We start from the raw sequence: 21,049 nt of genomic DNA, 5'->3' as shown, positions 1-21,049 counted from the left end.
GTCCCTCCCAGGGGGACGGAGGGAGAGGGAGGCTGCCTCCCTCTCATCCAGGGCGCCCCTGGTGTGGTCCCGCTTCGTTCTCCAGGCCTGCGGGGGGAGCTTGCCCTGGGCCCTTGTGCAGTTGGGGAAACAGGCCAGCAAGTGTCCCCAGGTCCCCTGGGCACAAAGCCCCGGGGGCAGAGCCTGCCCTGGACCAGGTCTGCAGAACCCAGGCGCTCTCACGGTGGGGGGTGGTCTTACCGTGTGTTAAAGCTAAACACTTTTATAAACTTTCCCAGCAGTTCTGTGTCGGTGAGGGAGGCGACAGGAGGCCCAGAGGTGGTGATTCTGCTTGTCGGGTTACCACGGACAAACGGGCAGTAACAGCAGCAGCAGCAGCAGCCTCCACCAGGGGCCCGAGCGTTCGCACGGGCGCTCTGTGCCTGACCCCGTTTCTTGTATCCGTGTGTGTTTTCAAATTGTGAGATGATCTCACGTTTACAGGGAAGCTGGAGGTAGAGAACCGGAACCTTTTTTTCAGCTAAACCATTTGGGAACACATTGATGCCCCCCCCCGCCGGGGGGCTTTTCCATGTTTTTCCTGCAAACCAGGACTTTCTCCCCAGGTCAGATCAAGAAATAATGACACATCACATCCCCTCAGGTGTCTGCATTTGTCCCAGCATCACCCGCTGTGAGAAGGACCCGACCCAGGGTCGCATGTGCGCCCAGCTGTCCTGATTTCATTGTCCCCCAGCCTGGCCCGGCTCCGCGGGCTCCTTGACCTCCACTACCTTGGCACTTGTGAAGGTCGGGGCCTGGCTGTCCTGTGGACCGCCCCTCCGTGTCAGCGGCCTGAAGTGTCCTCATGGTCAGATTCCATTTCTGCACCTCTGGCAGAAGTGTCACAGAACGATCCTACACAGTCTTTCCATTTTAAGGTGAGTCACCGCCTAAGCACCTGGAGATGTCATGTGAAACTCTGGATTTTCAGGCAAAGTCTATTTTTATCCCCGGCTGTGCTGGCTCTATCTGGAGAAACTATGGGCCCCCTGGGGAGGCCTGGAGCCATGGTGACAGGCCCAGAGAGACCCCTCAGAGGGAGGTCAGAGGTCTCACGCCACAGCAGGGAGGACAAGGACCTCAGGCGAGGTCAGCGAGCAGGCCCAGGTGCTGGCTGACCTCAGCGTGATTCAGCCTCGAGAGCAAACACACACCTCCATGTGTGTGGGTGTCGAGTTTACAGAACACACCCACTCCGTGACTTCGGGCAGGACATGTCCAATCTAGCTGCCATCTTACAGGTGGGGAAACAGCCTGTGGTCTTAGCTCCGGCGGCCATAACAGATACCGCAGATGGGGCTTAAACCACAGACACTGATTTCTCACAGTCCTGGAGGGTGGAGTCCAGATCAGGTGTCAGCAGGTTCGGTTCCTGATGAGAGCAGAGCCGCTTGATGGCAAGCAGGTGGCCGCCTCCTGGCTGTGCTCAGGTGGCATGGAGAGTGAGTGCTAGACTCTTCTTTTTCCTCTAAGGATGCTAATACCGTCATGGGGCACGATCCTCATGACCTCATCTGTCTCTAATCACCTCCTGAAAGCCCACCTCCTAGTTCATCCTCTTGGGGTTGGGGCTTCAACATACCAACTTTGGAGGGACACCGACATTCAGTCCCTGACGTACAGGGAGAGTAGGCCACGGCACCAAGACGGTGGCACAGATGGGACCCCGGCAGACCCAGATCCTGGCCACGCTGACCCCCTCCCACCACCTTTCTTGGGGACAGATTGTGGGGGCTTTGGGGCTCTGGGGGACTCTCAGCCTACAGAATAGTCATGATAATACGGTTATTGGTCCAGTTCTGTGCTTTACAGATAGAAGCTCCTTTGAATCTTCCTAGTGGGCCTAAAGGTTGCAAATGTGGTTACTTGCATTTTCCAGATGAGGAAACAGGCTTGGAGAGGGGCAGCGAGTTTGGGAAGTTCAGGCGTTTGGTCGCTGAGGGAGCTGGTCATGCTCTGAGGGTCCGGCTCCAACTAGTGTGGCTCGCCCTGCGCCCTGGGCCCGGGGGTGTGGCTGTGGGGTGGCAGCCTGCTGGATGCTCCAGTTTGGAATCCCAAGGATGACGAGCAGCCATTCCTCCAGGGATCTGGGGACTGAGCCAGGTGACGTGTGACGTGTGATGAGCCGGAGCCAGGGCCCGGCCATGTCCTCCCAGCTCCCAGGGCGTCTCTGGCATGCTGTCTGCCTGCCGGCCTCCATCCTCACCTGGGAACTGGGCCCTGCTGGCTCTGCAGTGCCTGCCCACCCTGAGTCTACAAAGAGTGGCAAGACCCTGGTGCATCTGGAGAAACGAGAGGAAACCGAAGCAGACCGACCCCAGCACCACTCCCTGCTCTCCCCAGGGCATTAGCCCAACTGGGACTGCGTGACAAGTGTCCCAGAGCAGGACGTGTACAAGTTTGTGCTGAGTGGGGCTCCCGTTCTTCAGGTGCACAGGTACGTGGGAGGAGCCGTCGTGCACTTCCTGTCTAGTGAGCACCCTGCGGAGCACAGTTCTTGTCACGAGACAGGAGCCCCAGAAAGAACGGAGCCCCTGGGGTCTGTTCAGGGCAGCCAGGGCTGAGACCTGTCCCTCCCGTTCGAGGTAGACTCTGGAGCTCCTGGGCTGGCCCTCAGCACGCCCCGTGAGGTGGCGTCTGCCAGGGTTGCATCACCCAGGAAGGCCACAGGAAGCTGCAGGCCACAGCAGTGTGGACCCTGATGCAATCGCCTGCCATCTTGCAGCATGGCTGTCCTGCTCAGCCTGGACTCTGTCCCTCCCGGGGCCCACCCCCACTCCGGCCTCCAGCTGCCCCCTCCAGGCTCCATTGAGAAGTGCTTGGGGCTTTGGCACGCGTTGCTGTGTGGTGCCCCGCGAGTCACTACGTGTCTGAGCCTGCCTCTCCCTGCTCTCCAGCGGCCTAGGGGTGGGTCTGAGAAGCCAGGCCATTGTTTACATCTGCTCTTGTGGTTTTTTTTTTTGTTTTTTTTTTTTTTTGGGTGAGGAAGATCAGCCCTGAGCTAGCAGCCATGCTAATCCTCCTCTTTTTGCTGAGGAAAACCGGCTCTGAGCTAACATCCACTGCCAATCCTCCTTTTTTTCCCCCAAAGCCCCAGTAGATAGTTGTGTGTCATAGTTGCACATCCTGCTAGTTGCTGTATGTGGGACGCAGCCTCAGCATGGCCAGAGAAGCCGTGCGTTGGTGTGCGCCGGGGATCCAAACCTGGGCCGCCAGCAGCAGAACGCGAGCACCTAACCGCTAAGCCACGGGGCTGGCCCTCTTGTGCTTTTTCATTGTGTGACTCGGACAAATTACTCAACTGCTGATCTGTGACCTGGGGATAAACTACCTGCCCGGTGGGCGGGATTCTGTGAGCACTGCCCCAAGGCGCAGGTGCGATAAGATGGTTTGTGAGTGTTGTGACTGCATTTCACTGAGTCAGTTTTTTCACATGAAATCAGGATGTGTCTTAAAATTGACAGAGGGTCGAAGTTCAACCCACCAGTACTTGGTCCTTTCCAGCGGCTCATAGACTAACGGGGGATCTTTCCACTGATGGCGTCGGAGTTGATGGAATGCAGAGTGTTGCTGAGCTCACCTGCGTGGGGTGTTGCAAAAATCATGGAAGAAAAGGTGGGAAGTGCTCTGTGAGTCAGAAGTGGCATCAGGGGCTGGCCCAGTGGCGTAGTGGTTAAGTTCGTATGCTCCGCTTTGGCTGCCTGGGATTCGCAGGTTTGAATCCTGGGTGTGGACCGATGTAGGGCTCGGTCATGCCATGCTGTGGCAGTGTCCCACATGTAAAATAGAGAAAGACGGGCACGGATGTTAGCCCAGGGCCAATCTTCCTCACCCCCCCCCAAAAAAAAAGTGGCATCAGTGATGCTGGGCCCTGAGACCCACACTGCCTACCCTGTCAGCGGCCCCAGAGCAAGTAGCCCTGGACCCCAAGCTCCTGTAGGACAGGGCTTTCCTGGAGTCTCAGGGACTCGGAGACACCGGCAGATGGGCATAAGCTCTTGTTCCAGAGGCAGAAGAGAGGGAGTGGACAAGTTATCCAGAAAGCAGGAGATTGTAGATGGGGACGAGCGCAGAGAATCGGGTCAGTGTGCACACGGGGCCCTTTAGACTAGGTGTCCTGGAGGGCTTCTTGGAGCAGGTGACATTTGAGCTGAAATCTGCATGGTGGGAAGGAGCTGGCGGGAGAAAGGCCTGGGGGGAGCGTCCAGGCAGAGGGAACAGCCAGTGCAAAGGCCTTAGGCTGAGTGAACTTGGGGGGTTGGGAAACAGAATGAGGCCAAAGGTCGGGATAGCTTTCCCAGGTCACAGGGCTGCACTAGGCAGAGCTGGGATTGGAACCCAAGGCCCACGCGCACGCCACTGCACCTTACTGCATCGTGGCTGGGACAGGGAGAGAGTGGCTGGCAGGGGCACATCTTACATATGGGCAAGCACACCCTGACGGTCCCCGCGGCAGGCACCACACTGGAGCCCAAGTGGCATCCACTAGGCCACATGTCCCTGCAGGTGGAAACGCGCAGCTGGGCATTAGGGGCAGCGCTGGACTGAGTGTCTGTGTCTTTCTGAGCCGGCCCCTCGCAGCGGGAGGAGAGGCGCACCCCAGCTCCCCCTCAGCTTGTGGTGCGGTGGAGAGTGGCCTGGGTTCGGTGGTTGTGCGTTCCCGACAGGGCTCTACTTGTTCTCTGTTTCACTTCAGATCTTCATTTCATGCCACGGTTGTGCTGCGGTCAGGTGCACAGAACGTGAGATCTACCGTTAGTCATGTTGAGTACATTCACCGTGTTCTGCAGCCGCCGCCTCTGTCCAATTCTGGAACATGTGTGTCTCCCCAGAAGGAAACTCCGTGACCCTCAGCATCACTCCCCCGCCCCTTGCAAACACGGCTCTTCTTTCTGTCTCTGCATTTCCTTGTTCTCAGTACCTCATCTCAGAGGAAATGTTGCAGTCGTTGTCATTCTGTGTCTGGCTTCTTTTACGTAACGTGTTTTCAAGGTTCGCCCACGTCGTATCGTGAATCAGTGCTTCGTTCCCTTTTATGGCTGAATAATATGCCATTGTGTGGCCGTGCCATACTTTGTCTGTCCACCCATCTGCTAATGGACATCTGGGTTGTCTCCACCTTTTGGCTGTTGTAACTAGAGCTGCCGGGGACGTCGTGTTCAAGTTTGTGTTGCGTCCGGGTTCCAGTGCTTTGGGTGCATACGCAGGAGCCCTGGCTCCACTGAGGAACTGTAGTGGGCTTCCCATCTAGTGAACACCCCTCGGAGCACAGCGGGGGAGGGCGTTCTGCTCTATGAGTGTTGGGGTGCAGGTGCAGGGATATGTTTCCTCCTCCAGCCTGGGTCAGCCCTGGAAGGGCAAAGCCCCTCATCCTCCCACACGCCCCTCTGCCTGCCCGGTGGTCTCGTCTGCTGTTCGAAAGCGTCTGTGCGCTGAATGCCCTTGCCTGGGCTCGTGCGACTCCCTGCGCTCTTGGTAGTCCTACAGACGCGCCTGCCATGTCCCTGGAGGCGTCTGGGTCTGAGACCCCAGGCCTGCAGGGCTGTCTTCAGGGGAGGGAAGGGGTTCCCACAAAGGCCCCGAGGTGGGTCCTAGAGGGTGAGTACCCCCACCCCCCGTCCCAGGTGAGTGCAGGGCTGCCCAAGTGTGGACTCAGCAGTGTGGCTGGGCTGGACCCGGTTCTTCGGGGTCACCAGCTGAGGCTGGGGTGTGGAAGGGGGTGTGAGAGCCCCCAGGAGCACAGAGCCGAACAGACGCCTGCAGGACGTTGGATGCTCTGGGGCTCGGGAGCCGCCCCTGTGAAAGTCATGTCTTAGGTTGATTTGGAGCCGGTGCCAGAGTCCGTCACCCATCAGCAAGGGGACTAGCGCAGAGTAAGAGGGTGCCCTTCCGAGGGGTTCGGAGAACGAGGCTTCTGTGTTTGGAAGGCAGGCCGTTTTCAGGAGCGGCTGGCCAGAACAGGTGCCTGTGTTACTTCCTGCAGTCCTGGAACGCCACACCCCACTTGGAAGGTGACATTGGGGGCAGGGATGATCCAGGACCATCCTCCCCGGACACCATTCGTCAGAGTACCACTAGCGTGTCTGAGATGCGCACGGTGAGCAGCCCCCGTGAGAAGGCCAGATCCCCCTCAGGCGCCACGTGGCACAGCCTCGGGTCACCTCCAAGAGACCCCCAATCAGCCAAGCAGGAGATTTGATTTCCACGCTCCTAATCCACAGTACACACCAAGGGGCCGCTGTGAGCGCCTTGTGTGCTCCCGTGCTGGGCAGGACAGAGGAACGAGGGGAGGGGAGGACTGAGGAAGGGCAGGAGCACCATCCTTCCTCCCCACCCCAAGCTGGAGACGTCTGGGGCTCAGGGTCCCCTCAGCTTTGCTCTCCTTCCTGCCCAGCACAGAATAGAGGTGTCCGAGGTCTCAGGAGATGCTGGCTCCGTGCACTCAGCAGACACTCGTCCGTGTGTTCATTCACTGCAGTTTGTGGAGTGCCTACTCTGTTCCAGGTGCTGTTCCAGGCACAGGGAACAGTGGTGAACTCGACCCCCACAGGCACGTGCTCTCACACGCCAACGTCAGGGGGAGGACAGGGGTCAAGGGGAGCCCCCGTGGATGTGTAAGTCTCTCCATCCCCTTTGGAACGGAAGTTGGCGTGATAATGTAAAGGTGGACCTTTGCACACTTTGCCCCTCTGCAGACTCACCCCTAGATACACCCCCAGAGAAGCTCGGGGGGATGGCAGGAGACCTGAGTGAGAACGTTTGTAGCAGCTGGTTCCTGACAGCAAAAATCTGGAAATAACCCACCTGTCCATCGTCAGAAGAAAGGATGGATTGTTCTGGTCTAGATTCCCAGGGCGATATTTCGCAGCAGGGAGAAGGAGTTGTTGCTGCACAGAACAGCCCAGAACGGGTCTCGTCAACACAGCATCTAATAAGAAAAGCAGGACGCAAAACACAAGGAATGCTATTGATAAAAGATGATCCAAAAAAGGAAAAATCTTGACTCACAGAGCTGTAAAAATGAACAGGTGGTCAAAGTTTTCTCAGGGAGGGAACCAGGCAGATGTTAGCAAGTTCGAAAGAAAATAAAAACAGCACCTTTTTAAATAAAGAAGATTTAAATGAACATGTCAATGCAGGAAAATCTGTTGTTTTTCTGTGGGACGGAGGGAAGATAATCGACCCTCTGTGGATAAGAAGGAATTTGCGTGTCTGCCAGTAGAACAGCTGGGAGACGACGATGCGGGAAGGAGAGCCCGGAGCGCGGAAGCAGCGCTGTGCGTGGCCGACCCCCGTCGCTTCCCTGGGGATGCTCTTCAGTGATTCACTTGCAGCCTGTGTGTCTCCTTAAGTCTTAGGGGAGTTTCCAGAAGGCAGCATGGAGGCGGGTCTGGGTTTTGAATCCGTTCAGCCCCTCTGTGTCCTTTGATTGGGGAGTTTAATCCACTTACATTGACGTGTACGTAGTTGTTATCCAATTAGATAAAGTCGTTACCTGGAGCGCAGGATTTACTATTGCTTGGAAGTTCCTCGCGTTCTGTTAATCTTGTAATCTCTTCTCCTCTTTTGCTATCTTCCTTGTGCTTGTTGATTTTTTTAAATGTTGATATGCTTTGATTCCTTTCTCTTTTTTTGTGTAACTCTAGAGGTACCCTTTGTGGTTACTTTTCGACTTACATAAAATATCTTATAGTTATAAAAGTCTATTTTAAGCTGATAACTTATGTCCAGCCATATACAAAACCCCTACACGTTAGCTCACACACACACATTCTATGGTACTGTCACCATTTATGTCTGTTCACAGTGTGTATCTTTTAACATGTTTATTGGTTATAGTTATTTTTTAATACTTTGTCTTGTAATTTTTATACTGGAATTAAAAGCGACTCCCCAGCACCACCACAGGGTTAGGTGTGTGTCTATATAGTTACCTCTACCAGTGGGTTCCACGCTTTCTTACACTGATGTGTTGTGTTTCTTTTGCACTGGGATGCTCTTTTTTTTTTTTTTTAATAATTTTTATTAATTTATTTCCCCCCCCAAAGCCCCAGTAGATAGTTGTATGTCATAGTTGCACATCCTTCTAGTTGCTGTATGTGGGACGCGGCCTCAGCATGGCCGGAGAAGCGGTGCGTCGGTGCGCGCCCGGGATCCGAACCCGGGCTGCCAGCAGCGGAGCGCGCGCACTTAACGGCTCAGCCCCGGGGCCGGCTGGGATGCTGTTTCATAAAGCTCAGAAACAAGCAAACTGAAAGGTACAGTGTCTAGACACACGTGTGTGCATAGACAAACACGTGTACGTGTTCTGTATATGGGAAGATGGTTTTGCAAAAGCCAGAGGATGATGCGATCTCGTGGGTGTGTCTTACACATGTAGCGCCTCCTGAGAGAAGCCAGACAGGAAGAGTGAGCTCTGTGATCCGTCTGCATAAAGTTCAGGGACAGGCAGCCGTGACCTGTGGAGAAAGAGGCCGGGATAGCGGCTCTGGCGTCGGGAGTGACGGGGCTCCGAGAGCTTTCTGTGTTGAGTGGGGCGGTGGGTCCACAAGGTGCACACCCGTGCCCTAAGATTAGCGTGCTAACTTCGTGTAAGGTACACACACCTCAATTAAAAGTTAAAGCAAAGGAATGATGAGCCCAAAATTCAGGCACAGGTAACCTCTGATTAGAGGGTTGAGAGGACGGGATGGGAAGGAAGGGACAGAGATGGGCATTCTCGGGCATGTGGCACTTCTTCGTCTCAGAAGTGGTCAGGCTGTTCCTTGTCTAACTATGCCGTCCATAGGTGCCACACACGTTATTTGATGTGTATTCAATAGTAATAAGGAAGAATTTTAAAGTAAACAGATAGGAACGTCCAACAACAATAAGTACTTTTCTCTTTTATTTCTCTTGCGTGGTATTTCTTTTCCCCATGTGAAAATTTTCAAGCTTAGAAGAGAAAATGGTTGAATGGGCAGCCACATACACAGCCCCCACACGTAGTTATTGTTAGCATTTGCCTATTGCTTCATGTATTGTTGTCTTGGCTGAAGTAATTGCACAGTAAAGTACAGACGTGACATCTTACTCCTAAGCACTTTGTACCTCTCCCTAGGAATGAGGACATTTTAATATGTCCCATATCTCAATAAAAAAAGAAAAAGGACATTTTCCTACATGACAGCAACATCCCTGTCACACTTCACAAGATTAACAATAATGCCCTAGTGTCACTTCATACCACCCTAGTCAGTGTGCCCCCTCATTCCCCTCAAACGTCTCTACAGTGGATTTGCTCAAACAAGGACCCGATCCAGAGCCACATGTTACATTTGTAAATGTCTTTTAATCTACAACAGATCCCCTGTTTTCTCCCCATGCCTTTAACTTGATGACCAGTGGGGACAGACTGTCCTGTGACAGGTACTTTAAATAAAGGAGACCAGGGTGAAATGATGAAGAACAGCTGGGCAAGCAGCCTTGGGTTTAGGTGGCCAGGGACGGCGCTCAGAGGAGGGGACAAAAGGGCGGAATCCTGAAAGGCACCGAAGAGCCAGCCACGCAAAGTTCTAGGGGGAGAGTGTGCCCAGCAGGAGCGAGGCGCAGGCCCAGCGCGTGTGAGGGGCGGCGTGGAGGCCGGTGTGGGTGGGCAGGGGAGCCGCTGGAGGAGTGGTTAGCAGGCAGGTGGGAAAAGCCGGCAGGAGCCAGATCATGAAGGAGCTGAATGAATGAACGAACAAATGCGCACACAAACATTCCTGTTGGGTGACCGCCGGAATCTATGAATCATTTGTCGGGCGCTTGCTGTGTGCTGGGCGCTGTTCTAAGCCTTGCATCAGCCAACCCGTTCAGTCCTCGAGACGCGATTTCCTGACTGTATCCCTCGGGACGGGCTAGGTTCCGCGGCAGTCACAGCTCCAGAAAGCTGAGCGACTGGAAACCACACAGGTTTGTTTCTTGCTCCAGCTAACTGCTCGTTGGGCCGCCTGGGGGCTCTCAGGGGACAGGCTCCAAGGACGTCTGGCCGTCTCGACACCTGCACGCCGGGGGCACACAGCTCAGGAGGAGCTGTGAGGAGCTGCATTCCGGCATTCCGGGAGCGGTACATGCTGCTCCTGCTGACCGCCGGCTCTGACACAAAAGGGCAGGATGGTCAAGCCCACGAGATGCCCAGAACCTGGGAAGCTGGAAATATCCCCGTAGCGTTGTGGCCCCACTTTACAGGCGAGGAAACCAATTAAAAAAGGATAAAAGTCAGTTGCCCAAAAAGGCTGGGAGAGTTGACCCCTGACAACACACCCACTTTGATGACCGGGCCACAGCCTGGGGATGAGGTTGAGTGTGGTGGGTGTGGCTGCTCAGAGAGCCTGCGCTGCCGCCGCATGACACAGGGCGAGTCGGGAATCTGCCTCCAACACGGGCTCCCTAGCCTGGAGGCTCCCCGGGTCCCTGGGGGGGCCGTGCAGTGGGTGGCCGAGGGCAGCGACCGGGAGCCACGAGGCCTCCATCTGAGCCTCAGCTCTGCCCAGGGCAAGAGGAGTCGTCTCATCCCCCAGCCTCTGATTTCTCCCCTGAAATGATTGTCCTGCGAGTTCTCTGTGCCCCCCACACCCAGACTAACGAATGGGCGAATGTGCGGGCCAGGCTCTGGGCCTGGAGGCTGATCTCTTCGGGCTGCATTGTGGCCCCTAGCTTCCCCCCCAACTCATCCCAGCCTCCCACCTCCCCCCCAACCCCTGCCCCAGGGTTGGCCAATCAGAGGCACAGGTAGGAGAAGGGAGGGTGGGCGGGGGGAGGTGGGAGGGGCACTTAGCCCCCACTCCCTCTGCCTTCCCAGCTGTGAGTTCTACAACAGGGCTCCTGCCTGTGCCCTCACCCCCACCTCCCTCCCCCGCCACCTCCACCCACCGCCCCACCTCCCTTCCTCCCCTCCTCTCCCTTCACCCCCGCCCCCACCACCTAGGTCTTGCAAGGCCCCAGCTCCCTGCCCACAGCTCTGTGAGGAGCCCCTTCGTTAATGCCCAGTGAAACCCTCCGGAGAGGAATTCTGGTTCCTGCCAGGATGCTGACTGATGTAGAGGGAATAATGATGGTTACATCATCAGGTCTGGAGGTGAGAAGGCATGTGACCATTCACACAGCAAATACCCACTGAGGGTTTCCTGAGGGCAGGTGCCAATTTAGGTTCTGGAAAATCCCTCCCATCATGGAGTTCTCATTCCAGTGAGGGAGACAATAAACACCACAATAAGTAAAACATGAGGTTTAGATTGTGATAGGTGCCCTAGAGGGAAATAAGACAGGGAAGGGACATTGGGTGTGCAGGGGGAAATCACAATTCTAAGTTGGGAGGTCAGGACCTAAGGGAGAGGGGGAGTCAGGGAGATCTGGGGGAGGACAGGTCCCTCCTGGTGTGCGAACAGCAAGTGCAAAGGCCCTGGGGCAGGAGCGTGCCACATGTGTCCAGGAAGATCACAAGGCAGGAAAAGGAGGCAGACGATGTCCATCCAGGAACATAGGGACCTGGATGCCTACGCTGAGTGCAGTGGGAGCCGCTCGTCCCCACTTGGGTTTTTAAAGAACCATGGGCCTGCAGAGACAGAAGAGGCTGTGGTGGAAACCAGCTGCAGGCTGGGGATGGAACCCAAGAGGGAGACACTGGTGGCAGAAACCAGCATCTCCCACGTGCATTAGGTGCTGTACTGGGCTGAATAGTGTCCCCGAAAATTCACGTCCATCCAGAACCTCAGAAGGTGACCTTATTTGGAAATAGGGCCTTTGCAGATGTACTTAGTTAACTTGAGGTCATAGTGATTAGGGTGGGCCCTAAATCCAACGACAAGTGTCCTTAAGAGGGAGGACACGGGGGCTGGCCGCATGGCTTAGTGGTTAAGTGCTTGCGCTCCGCTGCTGGCGGCCCAGGTTCGCATCCCGGGCGCGCACCGACGCACCGCTTGTCCAGCCATGCTGAGGCCGCGTCCCACATACAGCAACTAGAAGGATGTGCAACTATGACATACAATTATCTACTGGGGCTTTAGGGAAAAAGGGGGAGAAAAAGGAGGAGGATTGGCAATAGATGTTAGCTCAGAGCCGGTCTTCCTCAGCAAAAAGAGGAGGATTAGCATGGATGTTAGCTCAAGGCTGATCTTCCTCACAAAAGAAAAAAAAGAGAAATGGAGTACTGTCTGAGCCGCCTGCCTCCAGGGTGACTGGAAAAGCAGCCTGGGGTGGAGGCATGTGAGGTGTCGGGGGGGTCACCCCGCTTGTCACAGGACACTTCACTCGCTCGAGGAGGGCTGTCACATGCAGATGCTGGGTTCACAGCTGAGCTCCAAGACGTACGAGTGTGTGCCTCTGAGCCGCTCAGGCCTCAGCTTTCTCCCTGTGAAATGGGGCAGCAATAGTGCCACCTGTGGGGTCGTGGTGGGGGCAGTTAGTTCCTGTGGAGCACTCAGAGCAGAGCCTGAACGGGGTTATCAGTCCTTTCCCAGGCCCCTCAGGGCCCCTCTCTCCAAGCCAGAACCCCCCTCGAGGCCTTTCTATTTTCTTTAAGGTGCAATTCACATAACACAAAATTATCCCTTTTAAAGTGAACAATACGGTGGCATTTAGAACATTCACAACCAGCACCTCTGTCTAGTTCCATAACAGTCTCATCACCAGGAAATAAACACCACACCCGTGAGCAGTCCCTCCCCCACGCTGCCTCCTCCTCCAGGCCCTGGCAACCACCAGCCTGTCTGTCTCTGTGGGTTTACCTGTTCTGAATGTTTCATGTAAATGGACCGTGCGATGTGTGACCTCTGACTTGCCATCATTGGAGGCTGCCAGTGTATGAGAAAATAAAAATATGTCTCCACACGGTTATACAAATTGTCCTTTTTAAAAATTCTAACCAAACTTCATGGAGGATCATACGCTGTCATCGTCAGCCTGGACTTATTTTGTTTTATTTATAATATGAAAATCCGTGAATTCACCAACCCACTCAAGAACTAGAGTGTCGACAATAACCTCCACGTGCCTCTGTCCCCCGCTTCTTATCCTGTCCCAGGGACCACGTCCTGGGTTTTGTCTTGTCTTCCCTCACCCTCGTTGGATTGTTGTTTTAGTGCATGTGGACAATACTCCATGTGTTCACCACGTGTGCATCCCAACGTAAGGTCGAGTTTGAATTCTTTTCATGTTTGTGCAAAGGGTGTCACGTTCTCTGTCATCTTCTGGGATTCACTTTTTCCCACTCTGCATTATGTCAGTGAAAAGCACCCTTGTTGTTGCAGGAAGCTGGCAGTTGTCCCTTTTCACTACTGTATAATATTCCACTGCAGAACCATATTATAATTGAGGTTTTGGGTTTTTTCCAGCTTTTTACTTTTTGTGTGTATGTGTGAGGAAGATTGGCCCTGACCTAATATCTGTTGCCAATCCTCCTCTTTTTGCTAAGGAGGACTGGCCCTGGGCTAACATCCGTGCCCATCTTCCTCTATTTTATATGTGGGACGCCTGCCATAGGATGGCTTGATGAGCAGTGCATAGGCCTGCGCCCCAGATCCGAACCTGTGAACCCCAGGCCGCAGAAGCACAGCATGTGAACTTAACCACTACACCACCGGGCTAGCCCCACTTTTTACTTTTATAAACACTACTGCTGTGAACCACGTAAATTGTCCTTTGTGAGTGTGTGTGTGTGTGTGTGTGTGTGTGTGTGTGTCCCCTTATAAAAGAGGGCATGGGCCCGGAGGGGGCTTCAGCAGGAAGAGGGGGCCATGCTCCCACAGCCGGGGGGAGGGTCTCCAGGGATGGATGGGAAGGTGGATGCCTAGAGATGCCCAGCCCCTGCGCCTCATTCATTCATTCATTCATTCACTCAACAACAACGTACCGGAGGTCTCCTGAGTCCCTTTGAGGTGATAACAGGTTCAAGTTGCCCGTCTTGGAGCTTCTACACTAGTGGAGGGAGCCAGAAAATAAGACATCAACAAGGAGAGTTCCCATAAGGATATGTTACCAGGAAAATAACCCAGGGGCTGTGCTGCCGAGGGGAGCTGCTAATCTTTTTGGGTGAGGTTAATCTTAACCACCTTGGAGCAGATGAGCAGAGGTTAGGGAAAATAAAGATGTGGCTGTCTCTCCCATGCAAGTCCACAGACCCCTGATTGCGCTCACTGGTCCAAGACACCTGTCGTTAGAGAGTGACTGGAGGGAAGGGGCTTCTTTGGATGGAATGGCAGTCAAGGATAGCCTTTCGAGGAGGTGATTTTGGGGCTGAAACCAGCATTTTAACCCAGAGCCTGTCAGCACAAAGACCTGAGGCTGGGCCAGGACGAGCTGGTGGGGTGGCGGGATGGAGAGAGGAGGACGGCACTGCACGAGGAGCGTGGCTAATGCAGGAGGCGGCAGGACTGTTATGGGGTCCTGGGGTGGTGCAGGCACAGAGGACAGTGGCTTGGACCAGGGGGCGTGGTGGGTGGAATCGGAGGAGGGAGAGGAGAGCAGGTTGTGATAGGACAGCGAGAGGCAGCGTCGTGGGGAGACACACCTGGGCGCCACTGGAGGCTGGGAGTGAAGAGGGAGACCAGCTCTGCCAGGCTGGGAAAGCAGGATATCAAGCTTCTGGAGTTGGGGCCAGGAGGCTCAGACAGAGCCCTGAGGAAGCCCAGGCCCTGGTCCCTGCCCCAGGCTCCGCGGTGACTCAGCCTGGAGGGGCTTCTCACGCCTTTAGGATGTCCTACAAGGCTCGTGACTGTCTGTCATCCATCAGCGGGGTGGATACCGTTCATATCGGGCTGAGTCACCCACCCGGCAGGGTGCAGAGGCTCTGGGGCACCCCACTAATGACTTCTGCAGGAGCCAGTCTGGCCGGCCGCAGGCTCCAGGCCAGCTTGGGCCTCACTCAGCGCTGCTGAAGTTCAAGGATTGGAGCCCCCGGGGGCTGGGAAGATGCTGGAGGAGGCCGGGGCCCCTGGACCTAGTGGTCACTTGCTCCTTCTCCCTCCAGGCCCTCAAGGAGGGCTTCCTCGTTCACCGCCACTGGACATCGGCACCTGATGTGCCTCTTAGGGCCACGCCCACCAGCCCCCAGCGCTGCACCTTTGGGCACGGTGGGAGACCCCTTCCCATCAGTGGTCACTCCCCATCCCCCTTCCCCCAGCCCCTGCCAACCACCAGCCTGCTTTCTGTCGCCATGGATTTGCCTAGTCTGGACATTCTACTGAAGGGGAGGAAGACTATTCTCTACGCATTTGGAGTCCTTTGTGCCTGGGCTACAAATTAAATTGACATGAGACATAATAGCAGGAGAAAATCAAACAAAGGTTTATAACATGTATACATGGGAGAGACACATTGGGTAACTTGACAAGATGGCGGAGGTTCTCTTCTTAAATAGATTTAGGTAAAGACAAAGGAGGATGCTGGGGTTGGGGGGGAGTCAGTAATGGGAGATTATCAGAAAAGCACAGTAAGGTCATTATGCAGCCTCACCTTCCGCACTGATAAGTTTCTAGAGATAAGGTCATCCCCCCTTCTTCCCGGTATAGAGAGGGAGCTAACTGTACAAATGGAGATTTCCCAGGCGGGCCCCATGGCTTAGCGGTTAAGTGTGTGCGCTCCGCTACTGGCGGCCCAGGTTCAGATCCCGGGTGTGCATCGACACACCGCTTCTCCAGCCATGCTGAGGCCGCGTCCCACATACAGCAACTAGAAGGACGTGCAACTATGACATAGAACTATCTACTGGGGCTTTGGGGAAAAAAAAAAGGAGGAGGATTGGCAATAGATGTTAGCTCAGAGATGGTCTTCCTCAGCAAAAAGAGGAGGATTAGCGTGGATGTTAGCTCAGGGCTGATCTTCCTCACACACACACACAAAAAAACAAATGGAGATTTCCCTTACAAATGTAAATGTTTGATAAACAGAACTTTGATAAGAATGGGCTTAGCAAGGACCCTCCCAGTCTATGGATACCCAGAGTTATCTATGGTGATGGCCTGCCCTGGGGACAGGCCTTCTATCTTAAATCCTTTTAGGCAGTTAGTGGAGGGAGAGGTCAAAGTTTCTTTCTGAGTCTTCTGAGCCTTTATTGTCTTCAGCTTGAAATAATCCACATACCAGAGTGGCACATCTTGGGGCGGCCTGCCCTGAACCCCATCACCACATAAACGGAACCATACAAGATGTGGCCTTTTGTGTGTGGCTTCTTTCACTTCACAGAATGTTTTCCAGGTTCATCCATGCCATAGCGTGTCAGTGCCTCTTTTATTTATTTATTTCTCTATTTATTATTATTTATTTATTTATTTTTGCTGAGGAAGATTGGCCCTGGGCTAACACCTGTGCCCATCTTCCTCTGTTTTGTCCATGGGATGCTGCCACAGCATGGCTTGACGAGCGGTGTATAGATCCACACCTGGGATTCGAACCTTCGAACCCCAGGCCGCCAAAGCAGAGCACACAAACTTAACTGCTACGCCACCGGGCTGGCCCCAGTGCCTCTTTTTAAAATTAACTTTGTTGAGGTAAAATTCACACACAATTAAATGCCACATTTTAAGAGTAGAGTTCAGTGAGTTTTGACAACTGTATACACCCACGTGCCTATCCCCCCATCAGCATGGAACATTTTTGTCACTCCCGAAGTCCCCTCCTGTACCGTCCCAGTCAGTCCCCACCCCAGGCAACAAGCAGCAAGCCAGTTGAGCTGTTTTCTGTGCCGCTGATGAGTGAAGCCCACGTGGGCAGCGCCTCCAGCAGGGTCTTGGCGTCTGTGTCCTCCACTCTGCACAAAGGGCTGAGAGGCCCCCTCGCTTGGGGGAGCGTTCCAACATGCGGCAGCACCACAGTTTGTTTCTCAGCTCACCTGTCGGTGGACGCTTGTGTCTGGCTCTGGGCTGTTAGGAATAAAGCTGTTATGAACATCTCCCACCTGTGATTTGTGTGAATACCTAGGAGTAGGGTTGCTGGGTTGAAAGTAAGTTTATGTTTAGTGTTACAAAACTACCAGTTTTCTGTGTCTAGGGGGACACAGGGGAGCCCTTCCCTCTGGGCTTGGGGCTGGAAGGGGCTGGCTGCCAGGCCAGGGCGGGTGGGGCCAGAGGCCACCAGGGATTGAAACTGGCCCAGAGCCTCCTTTGAATCCCAAACCCCTGGGCTGTCACCACCCCAACCTTCTGGGAGCCAGGAGGCAAATTCCCGCCCAGACCCCTCCCTCTAAATTCTCTAGGAGAGTTCAGAACCAATACTGGCTCCAGGCAAAAGGTGGGGCCCAGCCCTTCTGTTGTTTAAACAAAGTCTGAAGCCCTTGAGATCCAGCCCTGGGCCCTGAAAAGCTTTGCCTTAAGTCCTGTAGAGGAGGACAAACATCTTTCCAGAATGAGATCACCCCACACTTCACAGCACCCAGGGCTGGAATTAGCTCAACCCTGGGGCAGGGAGGTGTGGGGTCATTTTGGAGAGGCTGGCACAGGCACATTGTTCTACTGAATCCTCTGCATCAACACTCCCGTTCTCCAGGGGAGGTGACCGAGGCACAGAATCTAGGTGACTAGATGACTCCCCAGGCTCCACCCGACGCCTGGAGGGACTCGGGCAGGTTCATCCACTCAGCTCTCAGCTGGGCAGCCCACCATGGGGGAAGGGGTCAGGGCTGGAGGAGGCGACACTGTCCCCAGGCCCAGCAGTGTTTCAGTTGTATTTGAGGAGTGGATCCATCTGTGGGCACTGTGGACTGGGCTGATACAGAGAGGAATGGAGACTAATCCTAGGGTTTTGCTTGTATCTGCGACCACTGTTTGGGAAAATGATCCAAAACTTGCAGGTAAGGACAGCAGCACGCTCTTTCACCCGTATGGGAGCATCACTGAACAAGCCCACCCAAGGATTACTTAGCAATTCGAGGCCGGGGCCAGTAAACTTGTTCTGTAGAGGGCCAGGTGGTATGTATGGCTTTGCAGGCCACACAGCCACTATGCCACTGCTCAGCTCTGCAAATGTAGCTTAAAAGCAGCCACCAACAATAAATAAGCAAGTGAATGTGGCTGGATTTCAATCAACGTTATTTCCCAAAACAGGGAGTTAATATCCAGAATATATAAAGAACTACACTGAAACAACCCAGTTAAAAACGAGTCAAAGAACTTAAATAGACATTTCTCCAAAAAGATAAACAAATGGCCAACAAGCACGTGCGAAGATGCTCAGCATCACTAGTCATTAGGGAAATGCAAATCAAAACCACGGTGAGAAGCCACTTCACACCCACTAGGATGGCTATTTTAAAAAAAGCCTGAAAACAACAAGTGCTGGTGAGGAAGTGAAGAAATTATGCACCACCAGTGAGAATGTAAATTGGTGCAGCTGCTGTGGAAAACAGTATTGAGTTTCCTCAAAAGATTAAACATAGGGTCGGCCTGGTGGCATAGTGGTTAAGTTTGTATGCCCCACTTCTGGCAGCCTTGGGTTCATGGGTTCAGATCCCAGGTGTGGACTTACACACCACTTGTCAAGCCATGCTGTGGCGGCATCCCATATGCAAAGTAGAGGAAGATGGGCACAAATGTTAGCTCAGGGCCAATCTTCCTCACCAAAAAAAAAAAAAGAAGAAAAAGAAAAGAAAAAAAAGATTAAACATAGAATTACCACATGATCCAGCAATTCCGCTTCTGGGTATATATCCAAAAGAATTGAAAGCGAGATTTTGAGGAGATATTTGCACCCCCATGTTCATAGCAGCATTAGTCACAATAGCTAAAATGTGGAAAAAACCCAAGTGTTCATTGATGGATGAATGGATAAACAAAATGTAGTCTATCAGTATAATGGAATATTATTCAGCCTTAAAAAAGGAAGTTCTGACACCTGCTACAACATGGATGAATCTTTTGGACATTATGCTAAGTGAAAAAAGACAGATACAAAAGGACAAATACTGCATGATTTCACTTATATGAGGGAGCTAGAACTGTCAAATTCGTGAAGTCAGAAAGTAGGATGGTGGATGCCAGGGGCTGGGGGAGGGAGGGTGGGAGTTAGTGTTTAATGGGGACAGAGTTTCAATTTGGGAAGATGAGAAGAGCTCTGAAGATGGATGGTGGTGATGGTTCCACAACAATGTGAATGTACTTAATGCCACTGAACTGTAGGCTTAAAAATGGTTAACATGGAGGTTAACATTTTCCTCACCAAAAAAAAAAAAAAAATTGCCATGTTAACCATTTTGTGTGTGTGTGTGAGGAAGATCAGCCCCAAGCTAACATCTGTTGCCAATCCTCCTCTTTTTGCGAGGAAGATTGGCCCTGGGCTAACATCTGTGCCCATCTTCCTCTATTTTATATGTGGGACACCTGCCACAGCATGGCTTGATAAGCGGCACATAGGTCCTCACCCAGGATCGGAAACTGTGAACCCTGGGCCGCCGAAGCAGAGCACGCGAAATTAACCACTATGCCACTGGGCCAGCCCCAAAATGGCAATTTTTAAGCTATGTATTTTAACACAATTAAAAAAAAGAAAAAACCAAGTGGAGGGCTGGATTTGTCACCGTGTTTTCAGATCCTTGATGCAGGGGTCTGCACCTGTCTTTGCCTTGCTGTTGACTACTGATGGAAGGTTTTGGGTCTGTAATGTTTTCTCCATGTTAACTTGCAAGTTTTTGTCAAGCAGAGGACAAATGATTTCTCTGAGGTAGAAAAGATCATTGTGGGAGATCAGAATTGGCCACCTCAAAATATGTTCTCTTTATGTTGATTATTTTCTCTGAAGGACATTTGACCTTCCCCCAAACTGCCTAAAAGCAATAGACTGGGAGGGTCCTTGCTAAACCCATTCTTATCAAAGTTCTGTTTAAGGGAAACTCCATTGGTAAAGGTATATCTTCTCTGTACCAGGAAGGAGCGGGGATGACCTTATCTCTAGAAACTCTTATCAGTGCGGAAGGTGAGGCCTTAAACCTGCACACTCTTGATCACTGTGCTTTCTGGTCATCTCCCATAGCTGACTCCCCCACCCCCAACAGCCTCCTTTGTCTACATGAATATGCTATTTGCGGTGAATACCTCCGCCATTTGTCGAGTATCCCAGCTTTGCCTGGGTCTCTCCCATGTATATATGCTATAAAGCTTTGTTTGATTTTCTCCTGCTGTTCGGTCTCATGTCAATTTAATTTGCAGCCCAGCCAGAAAGGACCCAGAGTGGGTCGAGGATAGTCTTCCTCTCCTTCATCATCAAAGGTTAAGGTTTTGTCATGGAGGACAATAACCTGTTTTGTATCTGACCGACCAATCTTATTCTAACATTCTTCTTTTCAAATCTCTATAAATAACAGATTCCTCAAATTCTACCTAGGAAACACCTTACTGTCCTGCTGGTTCTCTCCTTAATGAATTGAACAATCCTCCAGCCCAGGTTTTTTCCATATTTGTATAAGAGTTAGTTTCCAACTTTTTGAAATTACACTCAACACCACTGAAGTCATGATGACACAAGAATGTGGCCATCCACCTGTTTTAGGGCACAGGAACCACCCCACACCCTCCAGCCCCTGTGACAGACACTACTAATTGATCACAGAACCCTCAGAGCTCTTGGCTAAGGCTCTGGGTGGCCACGACCAGTCTCTTAGAAACGACACCCATTCACCATTGCTTTTGTTGAAGGTCGCAGCAGTACTGGCGCCCTGTCTGGGTGGGTGGGTGGCATCTCCATGGAAGGTGGTGTGTTTTTCACGTGTGTTGGGGGGGTCTTCCTCTTCATTCAACCTCCTTTCAACAAGTTTCTTTATTGCCTCCTGGGCCTTAGGCTGAGCAATGGAGGTCAGAGATGAACAGGACTCAGTCCTTGCCTTGGGAGGTTTGCTCCTTCCCGGAGGACAAGGAGCGAGTGGTTCCAGTGGAGCCAGACTGGCCAGTTGAAATCCTAGAGCTGTCACTTCTTAGCTGTGTGACCTTGGGCAAGATACTTCACTTTTCTGGCCCTCACTTTCTTCTCCCATTAAGTGAGAGTGCTAGGAACCTACCTCATAGGG

General features: G+C 53.0%; 1 long non-coding RNA gene across 1 annotated transcript; it reads right to left on the bottom strand.

Moving 5' to 3' along the window:
- Positions 1-10,141: 10,141 nt before the first annotated feature.
- On the bottom strand, positions 10,142-15,087 carry LOC131398635 (uncharacterized). Its single transcript, XR_009216950.1, has 3 exons — positions 14,570-15,087; positions 13,913-13,977; positions 10,142-10,243 (listed from the first exon to the last, which is right to left on the bottom strand). It is a non-coding gene; the product is annotated as an uncharacterized LOC131398635 (long non-coding RNA).
- Between the last annotated feature and the right edge of the window lie 5,962 nt (positions 15,088-21,049).

This window comes from Diceros bicornis, chromosome 35 (genome assembly GCF_020826845.1).
Source record: "Diceros bicornis minor isolate mBicDic1 chromosome 35, mDicBic1.mat.cur, whole genome shotgun sequence".
NCBI lineage: Eukaryota > Metazoa > Chordata > Mammalia > Perissodactyla > Rhinocerotidae > Diceros > Diceros bicornis.
Note: the sequence above shows the minus strand (reverse complement) of the source record. Positions and strands in the feature narration are given on the sequence as shown.